Below are 15,064 nucleotides of genomic sequence, written 5' to 3' on the forward strand. Positions count from 1 at the left end.
AAAGAGAACTTCTAGAATTGGATAGACAAAAAAAGACTTCAAAAATAAATCTAAAATGTATGGGACCCACATTCTAAATATATGTGGTTTTGTAGAAAAGAATATCCTTTTCTTACTGTCAAAAGAAAACAAAAAGGAATGCTGCTATATAAGGCTAGAATTGGGCCTAGGCTAGCCCGAGGTCCATTGGGCCAGGTTGACTTTAGATCGGGCTTCGGACTAGCTAGGTCTACAATGATTCAGGCCAGACTTAAGTCTAAATATAGGATATGTTTATCTTTCAGGCTAGACTTGGGCTTATCTTTAATCATGTCCGAACTCGCCTAGGTTTAGTGCCAATGAACTAGTCCTCACCTCCACCTTGTCTTCGTCGGAGGATGCAAGGAAGCTAAGGATGGCATTGATGGCGGCGACAACATTTCCCTCTCGAAGGAGGATCTTGAGCATGAAATCGATGATGTCGGCAATGATCCGGTGGCCATCAGCTACTAGTGCCCGTTGAGGCTTATCGATGAAGGCAAGCAGCATGAGGATCGTGCTCTAGGTGATTAACATGGCCAGCACCACCATCACAAGTGCTGCCCCCATGGATAGCAAGCTGAAGACCCTACCATAGAGCATAGAGGCATAGAAGGTGGGCCAACCAGCGACGACATGATGAAAGAATTATGCCCTACAAGCCCATCACATATAGGATGTGATGGAATATTTTTTTATATTTTATCTTTCAAACTCATGTACTTGATAATATTAATTAATAAAATAAAAATTTTTGATTCATTACATGCTGCATCTTATTATTGTTTTAAGATTATAATGAACTCCATAGGTCTGGTAATAGTTTTAGGGCTGTGATAAGATCACATCAGTGAGATCTAAATTCTTGATAGCACTGATTTAAAATATTTTTAGTCATTGGTTCATTGAGTCGGGGATCAATGATACTGATAAGACTGGTACACCCTATGTATGCTCAGTAGTAAAGATGGTTGATCTCACAATCATCTATGTGGTGACACTAATACAAGAATATGGATGCTCATTAGAGCATGAGTTCACTGAATTGACCTATGAGAGAAATCTGATGGAGTTTTATTTATATATCAGCTGATTGTTCTCTAGTGAAAGTTGTGTAAGTGATCTTTGACTTGAGATCACTATGGCACCTTATGTAAATGAATCTATATTTTGATTCACTTCCTAACTTGATTTTTGATCCTTGTGTGAGGTATTTTGGATATGATAAAGTATGTATGAAGGTTGTGAGTGGTCAATAAGGGATCGATCACACCTAATAAGGGGAGCGAACATCTTATGTGATCTCATAGGTTGATGATTTTGGAAGTCTTTTGCCAAAGCAGAATGATTATTAGAAAAGAATTTCTAATGTATCATCAATTGAATCATCATCTTGTGATTGAGATATATTTAGATAAGCAATTAGATTTGACATGATTTTATGTCCATAGCTCATCTGAGATATTGTTTGACTGAATGATTGAATTACATGATAACTTACTACTGAAAGATATTTTGATAATTTCTATCAAATTTTATCTCTTTCGGATAGTCATGACACGTTGCTAGATGTTAATCTTAACTTGTGGACTCATAAAAATAAAAAAAAATTAATTTAAAAATTAATTAAGAAAGTTTTAGTTAATTGAGATACTTGGTCTGACCTAGTCTAATCAGATTAGGGTTTGATTAAGAGCTTGAGTCCACTACTGGCCAGATTTGGAATCCAATGAGTTATGCACTTTGAGATTTGATCTTGGTATAATTTAATTAAAATTTATTATAAATTATAAGGGTTAATTGGATGTGTTAGTATATTGTGTTAATCTAAGTTTCCAATTAGGTTAAGTTCAAAGTGTTTGAGTTAAACCAAACCTGTTGCCTTTGACCTGATTAGATTAGGCCTAATTTATTTGGTTTCCTACCTAACTTGGAAGTGTTTCAAGTGTGAAAGGATCCTCCATGCCACCTGATGTCCACACCAAAAATAAATGCCGCTCATTCCTTTCATGTGTTAAGGAAGAGGAGAGTCCTTCTTCTTTAAGGCTCTTGACATCTCTTCATTCTTCACCAGTTACCTTAATTATCACATGCCAGAATTTAGTATGAAAATTATGGGGCTTAGAAGAGGAAGAGTACTTCTGTGTGAAGGCTCTTTTATGCTATTTAATTCATCAAAAAATTTATTTCTTCGTGTGAGCAAGTGGAGCGCCAAGAGTTGGTGCCCCTTGGGACTCGTTGCTACCTCTTCATTACCTATTTAAATGGGACATCCCTTATGAGATAAGGGCTGCAAAATATAGGGCTTAGGCATATGATAAGAGAGAAAAAAACCAAAAAAAAAAATCAAAGAAAAAGGCAAGAGAATTGAGTGAAAAAGATAGAAAGAAGAGAGGTGAGAAAAAAGGCAAATCTGGTTTGCTTGTTCTAGGATTTGATTTTTTCATGTGTTGGAGTATAAAATCAAATTCTAGGTTGTGAGATTTTTGGAGAGAATTCTCTTGGTGTGGTCCTAGTGGAGTCATCGAAGGCAAAAGAGTGTTGGTGCAATCGTTCTTTGAGAAGGAAGCCGATAGTGTTCTTATGAAGAAAAGGCTGCGATGCTGCATCGGTTGGGAAGGACCTTAATCATCTTCCATGTGGATCGTTGTTGGAGGATTTCTACTTTAAAATTATGTGGAGATCATATTCTTACCACATTACTCATTTTAGAAAATATAAGTTTCTAACTCTTTGCATGCTTGGATTTTATTTTGTTCGATATCTACAAGGTGATTCTAGGATTTGAGTTTTAGTTCGATAATTTTAATTGTTAAAGTTTTTGATATTTATGTTAAAATTTTTTAAAATTTATATTCCACCATGTGACTAGAATCTAATAGTGGTATCAGAATCACCCTTGTTAGATTCGATCAAACAAGTGCATAAGTTGTAGTATAGATTTGATCTGATTCATATTTTGCCAATATACTATATCGATTTTGAGCATCGATCTTAAAATCAAAAATTATTTTTGACTTTATTTGAATCATAAATTTAAATTTTAATTATCAAATTTGAAATTTGCAATAATGTGAAATTTAATGGTTCATGGTTGTTTGATGCTTAAATCATTTTGATTTAGGATATTTTATATTTACATGCCTAATTCGATTAGAGTTTTGTTAGTTGACTGAACTTGTTATATGTTAAGTCAAAAATCATTAGTACATCCATTTGTGATTATTGTAATTATTTTTTGGCATGATAATATGAATGATATTATAACTTGAAAAAGCATGTTGTATAGCTTGAAATGTAATATGTATGTTACATATTATGTAGAAGTTAGGATGTGCTGAGACCAGTCTAAGATCCTCTATAAAAATTAAATTAAGTTGTAATATCGAGATTCACTTACAAATCAAATGTCGAATTCATTTGATCAATTAGTGTCTAGATAAGTGTTAAAGGTGATTTTCTAATTAGGTTCGTATGCTGGCCTAGCCACTTTGTTGATGTCTAAGGAAAGCTATGGGGAGCCTCCCACCTACTTACTTGATCAATTTGGTCTATTTGAGTTTTGTACTTAGATTGATTAGTAACATAGATACTACAAAAGCCTTCTTTCATGCTTAGTCAATAGAGTATGTTAAGATCTTAGTGAGCTTGTTATGCTGTCTACATGACTTACTATAGAAATTAATATAATATTGACAAGTGTATACTGATATTTATGGCATATTTCAATAGTATTGTCTTGTTGTGCTATCTACAAGGATATCATTGTTTGAGTATGATCATATGAGAATGAAGAATAACTTAACTAGAATACTATAGTTTATTGTGCTATCCATAAGACTATAAATAATCTAGAGATAAGAAAAAAATATTGAGAATTGTATGAAGTACAATCGATAAAGAGTTACCTACTATTAAACTCATGAATATTTGTTGTGTTATCTACAAGGTGTTTGTAAGGAATAGAGATCTTAACCTTACTTAAAATATAATGATGTTTCTCATTTTTTTATATTTAAAGGCTATAAAATTCATTAAAATAGTGGAAGACACAATTAGATAAAAGTCCTAATTTAGTTGTATATGTCATCATGAGTTGTCTGCTTATATAGTATTTTTGTTATTGTAGATCAACTGCATAAATGATATTCTCACTATCACTTCAAGGCATACTAGATGCAAACAAATTGGTCAGATTAAATTATGTGGACTGATTGAAAAATTTGAGAATTGTTCTCACACAAGAGAAAGTCTCCTATATATTGGATACCCCTACACTCGATACGATCAGAGAAGATGTATCATAGGAGGAAAGGGCCACATATAAAATGTGGAAGGATGATAGTGTCTGTCAAATGTATCATGCTTGTCTTCATGATCAATGAGCTTCAAAGATAGTATGAAGGCATGGATATTCCTTTTATACTCTATAATCTAAAGAAGTTATATGGAGAAAAAGCAGAACTGCTAGATATGAGATATCTAAGCAGTTGTTCCATGTCAGGATGAGTGAAGGCATGTCTGTGCAAACTCACATCCTTAAGATGATTGATCTAATCACTTATCTAGGATAATTGGATTTTGCCATGGATGGTGTGCTTAGTCAGGATTTGATATTGCAATCACTTTCCGATTCTTTCTCATAATTTGTTATTAACTACCGTATGAATAAACTGAATATTATCCTATCTGAACTGATGAATATGTTCAAAATAGTAAAGAGCCATTTCAAAGGTGAAAAGCTGTAGTTCTTCTTGTAGACAAGATCTTTAAGAAGAAAGGCAAGAAGGGTTCTAAAAAAAAGATGAACCCTAAGGCTAGCATCTTGAAAAAAAAGGTGAAGAAGGTCTCCACTAAGGGTACTTGCTATCATTATGGCAAGGATGAACGTTGGAAGAGAAATTATAAGGAATACCTTATAATTTTGAAGCATAAGAAAGCAAACATTGCTAAAGGTTTATAGATGATACAAACAAACTTATCATTAAGTACTTCAACTTTAGATTCTTGGGTATTAGATAGTACCTGTGGCTCACACCTTTACAAATCATTGCATAGTCTGTAGAAAATTAGGAGTTTGAATGAAGGTGATTTTGTGCTATTCGATGCTAGTGGAGAGTCCATCCAGACCAAACCATAAGAACCAAGGTGTTGAAGTTGCCTTTGGATAAAATTTTAAACTGAAGACTTATTATTATATTTCAAAAATTATTAAAAATATTATTCCTGTACCATTGTTATTAGAATAAAGTTTTAAAATAAAAGCTAAGAACAATGGTTTTTTGTTTCTTTTTTTAATAAATTTTATGAAAATGCTTACATTGATAATGATCTTTTATTCTTATCACTTAATGTAATATACTTCATATTGATAATATGAAGAAAAAAAAAAGAGAAGATATGAATGTCACATACCTTTGGCACTGCCGACTTAATCATATAAATGAGTCAAGAATTAACAAGTTATACAAAGATAAATTCTTTGATCCTTATGATTTTGAATCATATAGTACTTGTGAATCTTGTCTCATAGATAAGATGACCAAGACTCCATTTACTAGACATGGAGAAAGGATGAGTAATATTTTGGACCTGATATATACTGATGTTTATGATCCAATGTCAACTCAAGCCAGAGAAAGATACTCCTACTTCATCACATTCACTGATAATAAGTCAAGATTTGGATATGTGTATTTAATGAAATATAAATTCAAAGCTTTTGACAAGTTTAAAGAGTATCAAAGAATGGTTAAAAAATAAACTGACAAAAATATGAAAGCTCTTAGATCTGATCGAGGAAGAGAATACTTAACTTGTAAGTTTCTCGATCATTTAAAATAAAATGATATTCTCTCTCAATAGACACCTCCTTATACTTCACAATTAAATGATATTATGGAAAGAAAGAATTACACTTTATTAGATATGGTGCGGTCCATGATATGTTTCATGGATCTTTCAATCTTCTTTTAAGGATTTGCTCTTGAAACCGTAGTATATATTTTGAGCAAAGTATCGTCAAAGTCTGTCTCTATCACTCCATATGAGATATAAAAAAAGAGAGGCCCAGTCTTAAACATCTTAAGATTTGGGATTGCTCTACTTGTGTGAAAAATGTTGATGAACATAAGCTTAGTATTAGATCAGATAAATACAGATTTGTAGGTTATCCTAAGAAGAGTATAGGATACTACTTCTATCACTCTACTCAACAAAAAGTGTTTGTTGGTAGGCATGTCATTTTTTTGGAAAAAGAGTTCATCCAAGAAGGGGGTAATGGGAGGACAGTTGAATTTGAGAAAATTCTAGACCTACAGTCTATCCAGAATCAGCATATGGAGAATTCACAAGCTAACACTCAATCAGAAGTGCCCATTATTGAGGCACAGCCACTACACACAGTTCCGCTCCGAACGTCAAGTAGAGTGCATAATATACCACTCAGGTATGTTTTATCATTGAGAATGACAACACATCCCACATCATTGAGAATGATGATCCCACGACTTATTCGAAAGCTGTCATGAGTAGTGACTCTGACAAATGGCTTAAAGTTATGAAATTCAAAATGGACTCCATGTATACAATCAAGTTTGAACTTTGGTTGATGCACCTGAGGGTATGACCTTGATAGGCTGCAAATGGGTCTTCAAAAAGAAGATTGGAGTAGATGGCCAGGTAGAGACCTATAAGGCAAGGCTGGTGGTAAAAGATTTCAGACAAAAATAAAACGTTGATTATGAAAAAATTTTTCATCCATAGCCATGCTCAAGTCTATTCAGATCATGCTTTCTATTACTGCATACCATGACCATGAGATCTGGCAGATGGATGTCAAAACTGCCTTGCTCAATGAAAACTTTGAGGAGAAAGTCTATATGACTCGGCCAGAGGGATTTATCTTTAATGGAAGAGCAAATCAAGTATGTAAGCTAAATAAATCTATTTATGGATTAAAACAAGCATTGAAGAGTTGGAATATCATTTTGATGAGACAGTCAAATCATTTGATTTTATCAAAAATATAGATGAACCTTGTGTATACAAGAAGACTAGTGAGAGTGCTGTTTTTTTTGATTTTGTATATGGATAACATACTACTCATTGAGAATGACATCCCTATATTGCAATCGGTCAAAATATGGCTATCATAAAAGTTTTTCATGAAAGACTTGGATGAAGCATCCTACATATTTGGTATAAAGATCTATAGGGATAGATCAGAAAGGATGCTTGGCTTATCCCAGTCTAGGTGTATAGATCTTGTGTTGAAGAGGTTCAACATGGAGAGAAGTAAAAGAGATTACTTGCCCATGAGTCATGGCATACAACTCTCTAAGAAGATATCTCCTAAGACACCTGAAGAGAAAAATAGAATGAGTTCTATTCCTTATGCTTTGGCTGTAGGATCGATTAAATATGCTATGCTGTATATCAGGCCTGATGTGGCTTATGTCTTGGGCATTGTAAGCAGATTTCAGACAGATCCAGGAGATGATTATTGGACAGATGAGAAAAATATATTCAAGTACTTATGAAGGACTAAAGATGTTTTTCTTATATATGGAGGATCTGATTTGAAACTGGAAGTTATACTAATTTTAATTTTCAATCTGATCGGATGATAATAAATCATATCTAAGTATGTGTTCACTCCATATGATGGAGCAGTAAGTTGGAAGAGTTCCAAATAGCAAACTATTGCTGACTCGATCACTAAGGCTAAGTACATTGCTGCTAGCGAGGCTGCTAAGGAAGCCATCTAGATGAAGAAGTTCATCTCAAAATTGGATGTGGTTTCGAGAATTGAACAATCAATGCCTCTTTATTGTGACAATATTGGGACAGTTGTTCAAGCCAAAAATCAAGATCTCATCATAAGTCCAAGCACATCCTAAGGCGGTTCCATCTCATTTGGAAGATAGTCGAAAGATGCGATATGATCATAGAGCAAGTTGACATCAAGAACAATATAGCAGATCCATTCACTAAGGTTTTATCATTGCAGCAGTTTGACCACCACCTAGATAGTATGGGCATCAAATATAGGGATGATTGATTTTGGTGCAAGTAAAAAATTGAAAGAATTATGTCATACAAACTAATTGCATATGGGATGCGATAGAATATTTTTCTGTATTTTATCTTGCAAACTCATGTACTTGACATTGTTAATTAATAAAATAAATATTTTTGATTCATTATATATTGTATCTTATTATTGTTTTAAGATTATAATGAATTTATAGGTCTGGATAATAATTTTAGAACCGCGATGAGATCATGCCAGTGAGACCTAAATTTTTGATAGCTCTGATCTAAAATATTTTTAGTCATTGATTCATTGAGTCAGAGATCAATGATACTGATAAGATTGGCACATCCTATGTATGCTCAGTGGTGAGGGTGGTTGATCTCACAACCACCTATGTGATGACACTAATAAAAGATGTGGGTGCTCATTAGAGAATGAATTCACTGAATTGACCTATGAGAGAATATCTGACGGAGTCTTATTAATATCAGCTGATTATTCTCTAGTGGGAGTTGTGCAAGTGATCCTTTGATCTGAGATCACCATGGTACCTTGTGTACATGAATCCATATTTTGATTCATTTTCTAACTTAATTTTTTGATCCTTGTATGGGATGTTCTGGATATGGTAAAGTATGTATGAAGGTTGTGAGTGATCAATAAAGGATCGATCACTATTAATAAGGGGAGCGAATATTCTATGTGATGTCATAGGTTGATATTTTAAAGTCTTTGACCAAAGCAGGATGATTATTAGAAAGAGATTTCTAATATATCATCAATTGAATCATCATGTTCTGATCGAGATATATTTAAATAAACAATTAGGCTTGACATGATTTCATGCCCATAGTTATCTGGGGTATTATTTGACTGAAGGATTGAATTGTACGGTAACTTGCCATTAAAAGATATTTTGATAATTTTTATCAAATTCTATCTCTTTCAGATAGTCATGATATGTTGCTAGATATCAATCTTGACTTATGAACTTATAAAAATTAAAAAAAATTAATTTAAAATTAATTAAGAAGAGTCCTAGTTAATTGGGTCACTTGGTCTGACCTAGTCTAATCGAATTAGGATTTGGTCAAGAGCCTAAGTCCACTGTTGGTTAGATTTGAAATCCAATGGGTCACACCTTTGAGATTTGATCTTGGTATGATTTAATTAGGATTTATTATAAACTTAAGGGTTAATTTGATATGCTAGCACATTGTGTTAACCCAAATTCCCAATTAGGTTAAGTTCAAAGTGTTTGAGCTAAACCAAACCTGTTGCCTTTGACCTGATTAGATTAGGTCTAATTTATTTGGTTTCCTACCTAACTTGGAAGTGTTTCAAGTGTGGAAGGACTCCTCCATGCCACCTAGTGTCCATGCCAAAAATAAATGCCGCCCATCCCTTTTATGCATTAAGGAAGATGGAGAGTCCTTCTTTAAGGCTCTTGACATCTCTTCATTTTTCATCAGTTACGTTAATTATCACATACCAAAATTTAATATGAAAATTATGGAGCATAGAAGAGGAAGAGTCCTTTTGTGTAAAGGCTCTTCTATGCCACTTAATTCATCGGAGAATTTATTTCTCCACATGATCAAGTGGAGCGCTAAGTGTTGGCGCCCCTTAGGACTCCTTGCCATCTCTTCATTACCTATTTAAATGGGGCATCCCTTATAGCATAAGGGCTGAAAAATCTGAGGCTTAAGCATATGATAAGAGAGGAAAAAGCCAAAAAAAAATAAAAAAAAAAGGCAAGAGAATTGAGTGGAAAAGATAGAAAGAAGAGAGGTGAGAAAAAAGGCAAGCGTGGTGTGCTTGTCCTAGGGTTTGATTTTTTCATGTGTTGGAGTATAAAATCAAATCTTAAGTTGTGAGATTTTTAGAGAGAATTCTCTTGGCATAGTCTTAGTGGAGGAATCGAAGGCAAAAGAGTGTTGATGCGATCATTTTTCGAGAAAAAAGCCGACAGTGTTCTTGTGAAGAAAAGTCACGTGCTGCACCGATTGGGAAGGACCTTGATCATCTTCCGTGTGGATCATCGTTGGAGGACTTCTACTTTGAAGTTTCATGGAGATCATATTCTTACCATATTATTCATTTTAGAAAGTATAAGTTTCTAACTCATTGCATCCTTGGATTTTTTTTGTTCGATATCTACAAGGTGATTCTAGGATTTGAGATCCGGTTCGATAGTTTTAATTGTTAAAGCTTTCAATATTCATGTTAAAATTTTTTAAAATTTATATTCCACTACGTAATCGAAACCCAACATAGGAGAGGGATGGAGGCACCGACAAAGTTGTACCAAGAGTAGATGAAGAGGAGGAGGTTCCAGGAGGAGGGGAGGAGGGCATAAATGAGGAGGAAGAGGAAGACCCATGTTCGCCACTTGCTTAATACCCGCAGCAGCAACAACTTCCCCCATTGCGATGACGGTCGCCTCCGAATCAGTGGTGAGGAAGATCTGGAAGCCATGATCAATGGAATCAAAGGCCTCGAGAGGTGGAAGGGACTGAGGAGGCAGCGAGGTAGCTTGCAGTGGGGAGGTCGGCACCAACAATAATAGCGTCGGGCTGATACTCATGATAGACCCGATGGGGAAGGAGGACAAGAGTGCGTGAAGGGAGAAAGGGGAGGAGATGGGATTTGGGAGTTGGGTGGAGGACTGGGAGAGCCGAGAGCGAGACAGGAGTCATGGGACCTTGGTTTTGAGCCGAGTCTTGGGCTTGGGCCGGCATGATTGGGTTTGGGTCGGGCCTGAGCTCAGGCTTGGGCCTTGAATTTTAAAATATTTTTGGGTATAAGTCCGGCCCGAAGTCCAAAAAAAATTTCGGACCAGGCTCAGGTAGGGGTGTGGCCCGACCCAATCTAATTCATTTCCAGTCCTACTACTATGTTTACCCAATAATTTTCCCACAATGGGTATAAATTCTATTTTTAGTGCCAAACACAGCAAGCTCTTCGAGCCGGGCTTAGGTAGGGGTGTGGCCCATCCTAGTCCAACCCATTTCTAGCCCTACTGCTATGTTTACCCAATAATTTTCCCACAATGGATATAAATCCTATTTTTTTAGTGCCAAACATGGCAAGCCATGGTTTATTAGGGCCAAAATGCCAACTTTGTCATTCCTCAAACAAAAATCCCATAACTATGATATCTTTTTCTCTCAAACAAAAAAATCCTTTGAACGTCGTATATCTCTTCCCCACGCCGAACTGCCAGAATCTTTTTCCTTTCCATTTTAATATGCATGTCCATAATATTTGCAAAATACTAGTCTTGATAAATGAAACTCAATTAGGTCATAGACAACCAGTTACAATATTTGTTCAAACATGCATTCTCATAGCACATGAAATGAGCTACGAAAAAAATATCTTCGCATGTTGGAACAATTTTCCATATTATAATTCTAAAAAAAAAAGATTTTCTCTGGATGCGTGAAAAAGAATACTATGAAGAGGGGGTGGGGAAAAAAATCTTTTTTTCCTTTTTTAATACGGCAGGTGAATATGATTGAAGGGCTAAAGTGGTGAGGCTTTGTTTCCGAGAATCGCCAGCCAAAGTTGTCTATGTGGCGTGAGGATTAATTACTAGAGAAGAACAAGCAGAATAAGGAGAATTGGGTTAACCATGAACCTGTGTTTTATAATATGCCATTTCAAAATAATGCATATCGTAAAATGTCTATAAGTCTGCTAGTTACTCAAGTACCACCTTTAAACAATCCCAAAAATTCTCTTGGTTCCTTAAATTCTTGCAGATGTTCACAATAAATTTGTAGGACGTTTTGCAAACTGGTTTGCAGATACTGATGGTATTGTATAAATAACTCAAGTTTAATACATTACAATTATTTTAAAGTGGGAGACACCTTTCCTCTCCTTCCACCACCTTACGCCGCGCGGCCCCCAACCCCCACCAAAAGAGAGAGAGAGAGAGAGAGAGAGAGAGAGAGAGACCCCAAAATGGTCATGGCCCAAGGAGTGATATATTCAAAGCTTTGTCTAAGTTTTCTTGCAAAGAAAAAAATATAGTGAATTTTTTTATCCTCCTCCACTCTTTACTTTCCAATCTTGTAATGTATTTGTATTAGGTTTTATAAGACAATAGATCTGACACGAAGAAGAAGCCATCGATATCGTTCGTGATCTTTGGTGCCAGCCTATCTGCAATCTTAAGAAGAAGATCTAGTCAACCTGCTATTAAAGGAAAACTACCTAGATATACTTCTCCCTGTCCACGAGCAACACCTTAGTTTTTTAAGCCTAACTCCGAGTATTCTCAATTGAAAGGACCTCACAAGTTTTCTTAGATGAGCTGGGGATCAAATCCATAGGAGGTATTCTTTTATAATATGTCTTATCTACTAAAAGCAGTATCTAAATCAATTACAAAGACTGAGATAGACATTATCCACAACAATTATATAAAGTTTAACTTTATCACAACCATCAAAAATATATACTTATTACTTTATCAAAGGCTTATCTTTAATCAGAGGGTGGACCAAATTAAAACACCTAAAAACAAATATGGCTGTGTGAGTGTGGGTGCACACCCAGATGGGCTCAATCAGATAAATTCCAATATTCACCTACTTAGCCCAACTTAACACAATCATCTTTTACTACATGACATTAGAGTATTATTACCGATGCTAAAAATAGCCATTACCGAAGCTAATAAGTGCCGCAAAAAATCACACAAGCATTGAAAAATCATCGATAAATTAAGAGTGAAAATTAATCTTATCGACGCATTAGCAAAGCATTGGTAAGTTGAAACATTTACCGATGCTTTAAAGCATCCTTAATATATGCATTTACCGATGCTTTCAAGCGCCGGCAAATCTCTTTTTCATTACCAATATCCTATTCCAGAAAAAAAATAATCCCAAGATAATTGAGTAATTTATACCCAAATACATAAAACTAGGATATAATTTATGAAAATAAAGGGGGGAAATGAAAAAAAAAAAAGTAGGATATAAATATGAGCTCCAAGAACTAGATCAAATGCTCCTGGATGCTTTTGTAAGATTCCGCTGATTTCAACACTATTTCCCCACTCCAGTTTCTCAGCTGTCAAAGCTACAAGACAACAAGTATAGGGAACAATCACCATGTCCGGTTATAAGATGGCAATTTTCTTAAACCGGTTCAAAATTTGTATCGATGAGCAACAAAATATGCAGCATTTTAAGCTTGAAACCTCTTACCAGGAGAACTTGGTTCTGAAGATAAATGGGGTTATATGTTTTTCTTCATGATCTGAATATGGCTGGTTATCAGCAATCAGAATATAAAAATCACAAGAAGAACTTTAGGAAAGGGTGTAATGAAGAACACGCAAACATGATGTCACCGGTCATAAACTGTGATTCCTGGAAACGTGTGCAACACAGAAGATTTTCTGAAATGTTAGTAATCTATATTTACTCCACTTTGACTAGTTATTCACTAATTATTTGAACTTTCATAAATACATCATTTACTGAATGGTTCCATTATAGCAAATTAAAAGATCAAGAGAGTCCACTTTTGCAGTAGAGACTTATCATCTAAATTCAAGCATAGTTTTCCTCATTGTGTTTCACCATCTTATATGAACTCTGAAAATAGATATCAAGTATCACAAAATAACAGTAAGAAATTGGTCAGATGGTGCTTAGACCTTGCCTCAAGAAATTCTTTATTGTGATCAAGTTAATACAACCTCTTGGCAGAATTCATTGCACAATATGCCAGTATTACCTGGAAAATGACAAAAATGACATTCTTGGTTTTAAGCGGGAGCTTCAAAGAAAGAAGACATGGGTAATCATTAGCTTACCAACTCCAGATCCTAGTTCAATCACTGGACGCCCATCAAGTATTTCAGCATTGTTTGAGAGGTAGATGTTCAACAACACAGCACCTGCCCATACTAATTGCCCTGTAAGATCATAGTCGACTGCCATGCAGATTGTTGGAATACATTAGACGCAAGCCATTAGTCTCAAATATTTGAGAAATTGCATCTGACATGCAAAAGGGAAAGAAGCACCTTAGATTCCTCCCAGGCTGCACTGTTCATAATCTCCATTTACAGATGCATAGGAGTTGTTCATGCAGTACACCTCAAGCATATCAAAACTGCTGCAACACGCACCAACTTAGTCGTGTGTGCTGAAAGGCTACTTCTGACACAGTTCCATACTTCCAAAAAATATCTTAGGTGTTGGCCTATTTTAATAGTAAACCTTTCTGACAGAAAATAATTGATGTCTGGTCGTCAACAGTATAAGAAACCTTTGCCATCAAGTGTGTGGAGACAGTAAACAACCTTGACATGATATTTCCTCTCAGCAATACAAGAAAGCATCCTACTTCTCTCTTCCATGAGATGAGAAATGCCTTTGGCTACACCAGCCTAATTAGCATCAAGAAAAGAAGAACTGAGCTCAATGGCAGAAGCAAAGGCAAAAACCATATTAAAAATATTTTCCCATCATAATAACATGAAGAAAATACCACTTGAGAAAGCAAAACCTTGCAAAATACCTATGCTTGCCAAGCATTCACCATAAATAAACAAAAAAATTAACTTGATAAGTCCTCTACCTCTAAGTGTGAAAATCACGGCGGCCATTTCTAATCTAGATCCAACACAAACTTTGATACAACATCCAAGACTTAAATAAACCCAGCTAAAATTGAAACCAATCAAATTCCCAAAATCAAGGAACGTAGAACTACTACTGACCAAGAAATTTCCTATTCTTCTTTGATATCTTGAAATCAAGATTTTAAATCCTATGGACAGGACTGTTCTAATTTTTTTATGGAACAGGATGCGTCGTCATCTCATTCTATCCTGACACTTATGATAGAGGATGCCCCAATACATCCTGATTGGGATGTTGGATGCTAGCGGGACGTCTTATCCTTACACGTAAGATGGTATCCCATTCTAATGTCATGCGGGATGTCCCACTGAACTTGAATCCTTGCTTGAAACCA

At 35.2% G+C, this 15,064-nt stretch overlaps 2 pseudogenes; both read right to left on the reverse strand.

Annotated features, from left to right (window-relative positions):
• Positions 1–343: 343 nt before the first annotated feature.
• On the reverse strand, positions 344–10,534 carry LOC140858783 (uncharacterized; annotated as a pseudogene).
• Positions 10,535–12,850: 2,316 nt separating this feature from the next.
• LOC105046886 (uncharacterized) lies at positions 12,851–14,478 on the reverse strand (annotated as a pseudogene).
• Between the last annotated feature and the right edge of the window lie 586 nt (positions 14,479–15,064).

The sequence above is a fragment of the Elaeis guineensis genome, chromosome 6 (genome assembly GCF_000442705.2).
Source record: "Elaeis guineensis isolate ETL-2024a chromosome 6, EG11, whole genome shotgun sequence".
Classification (NCBI taxonomy): Eukaryota; Viridiplantae; Streptophyta; class Magnoliopsida; order Arecales; family Arecaceae; genus Elaeis; species Elaeis guineensis.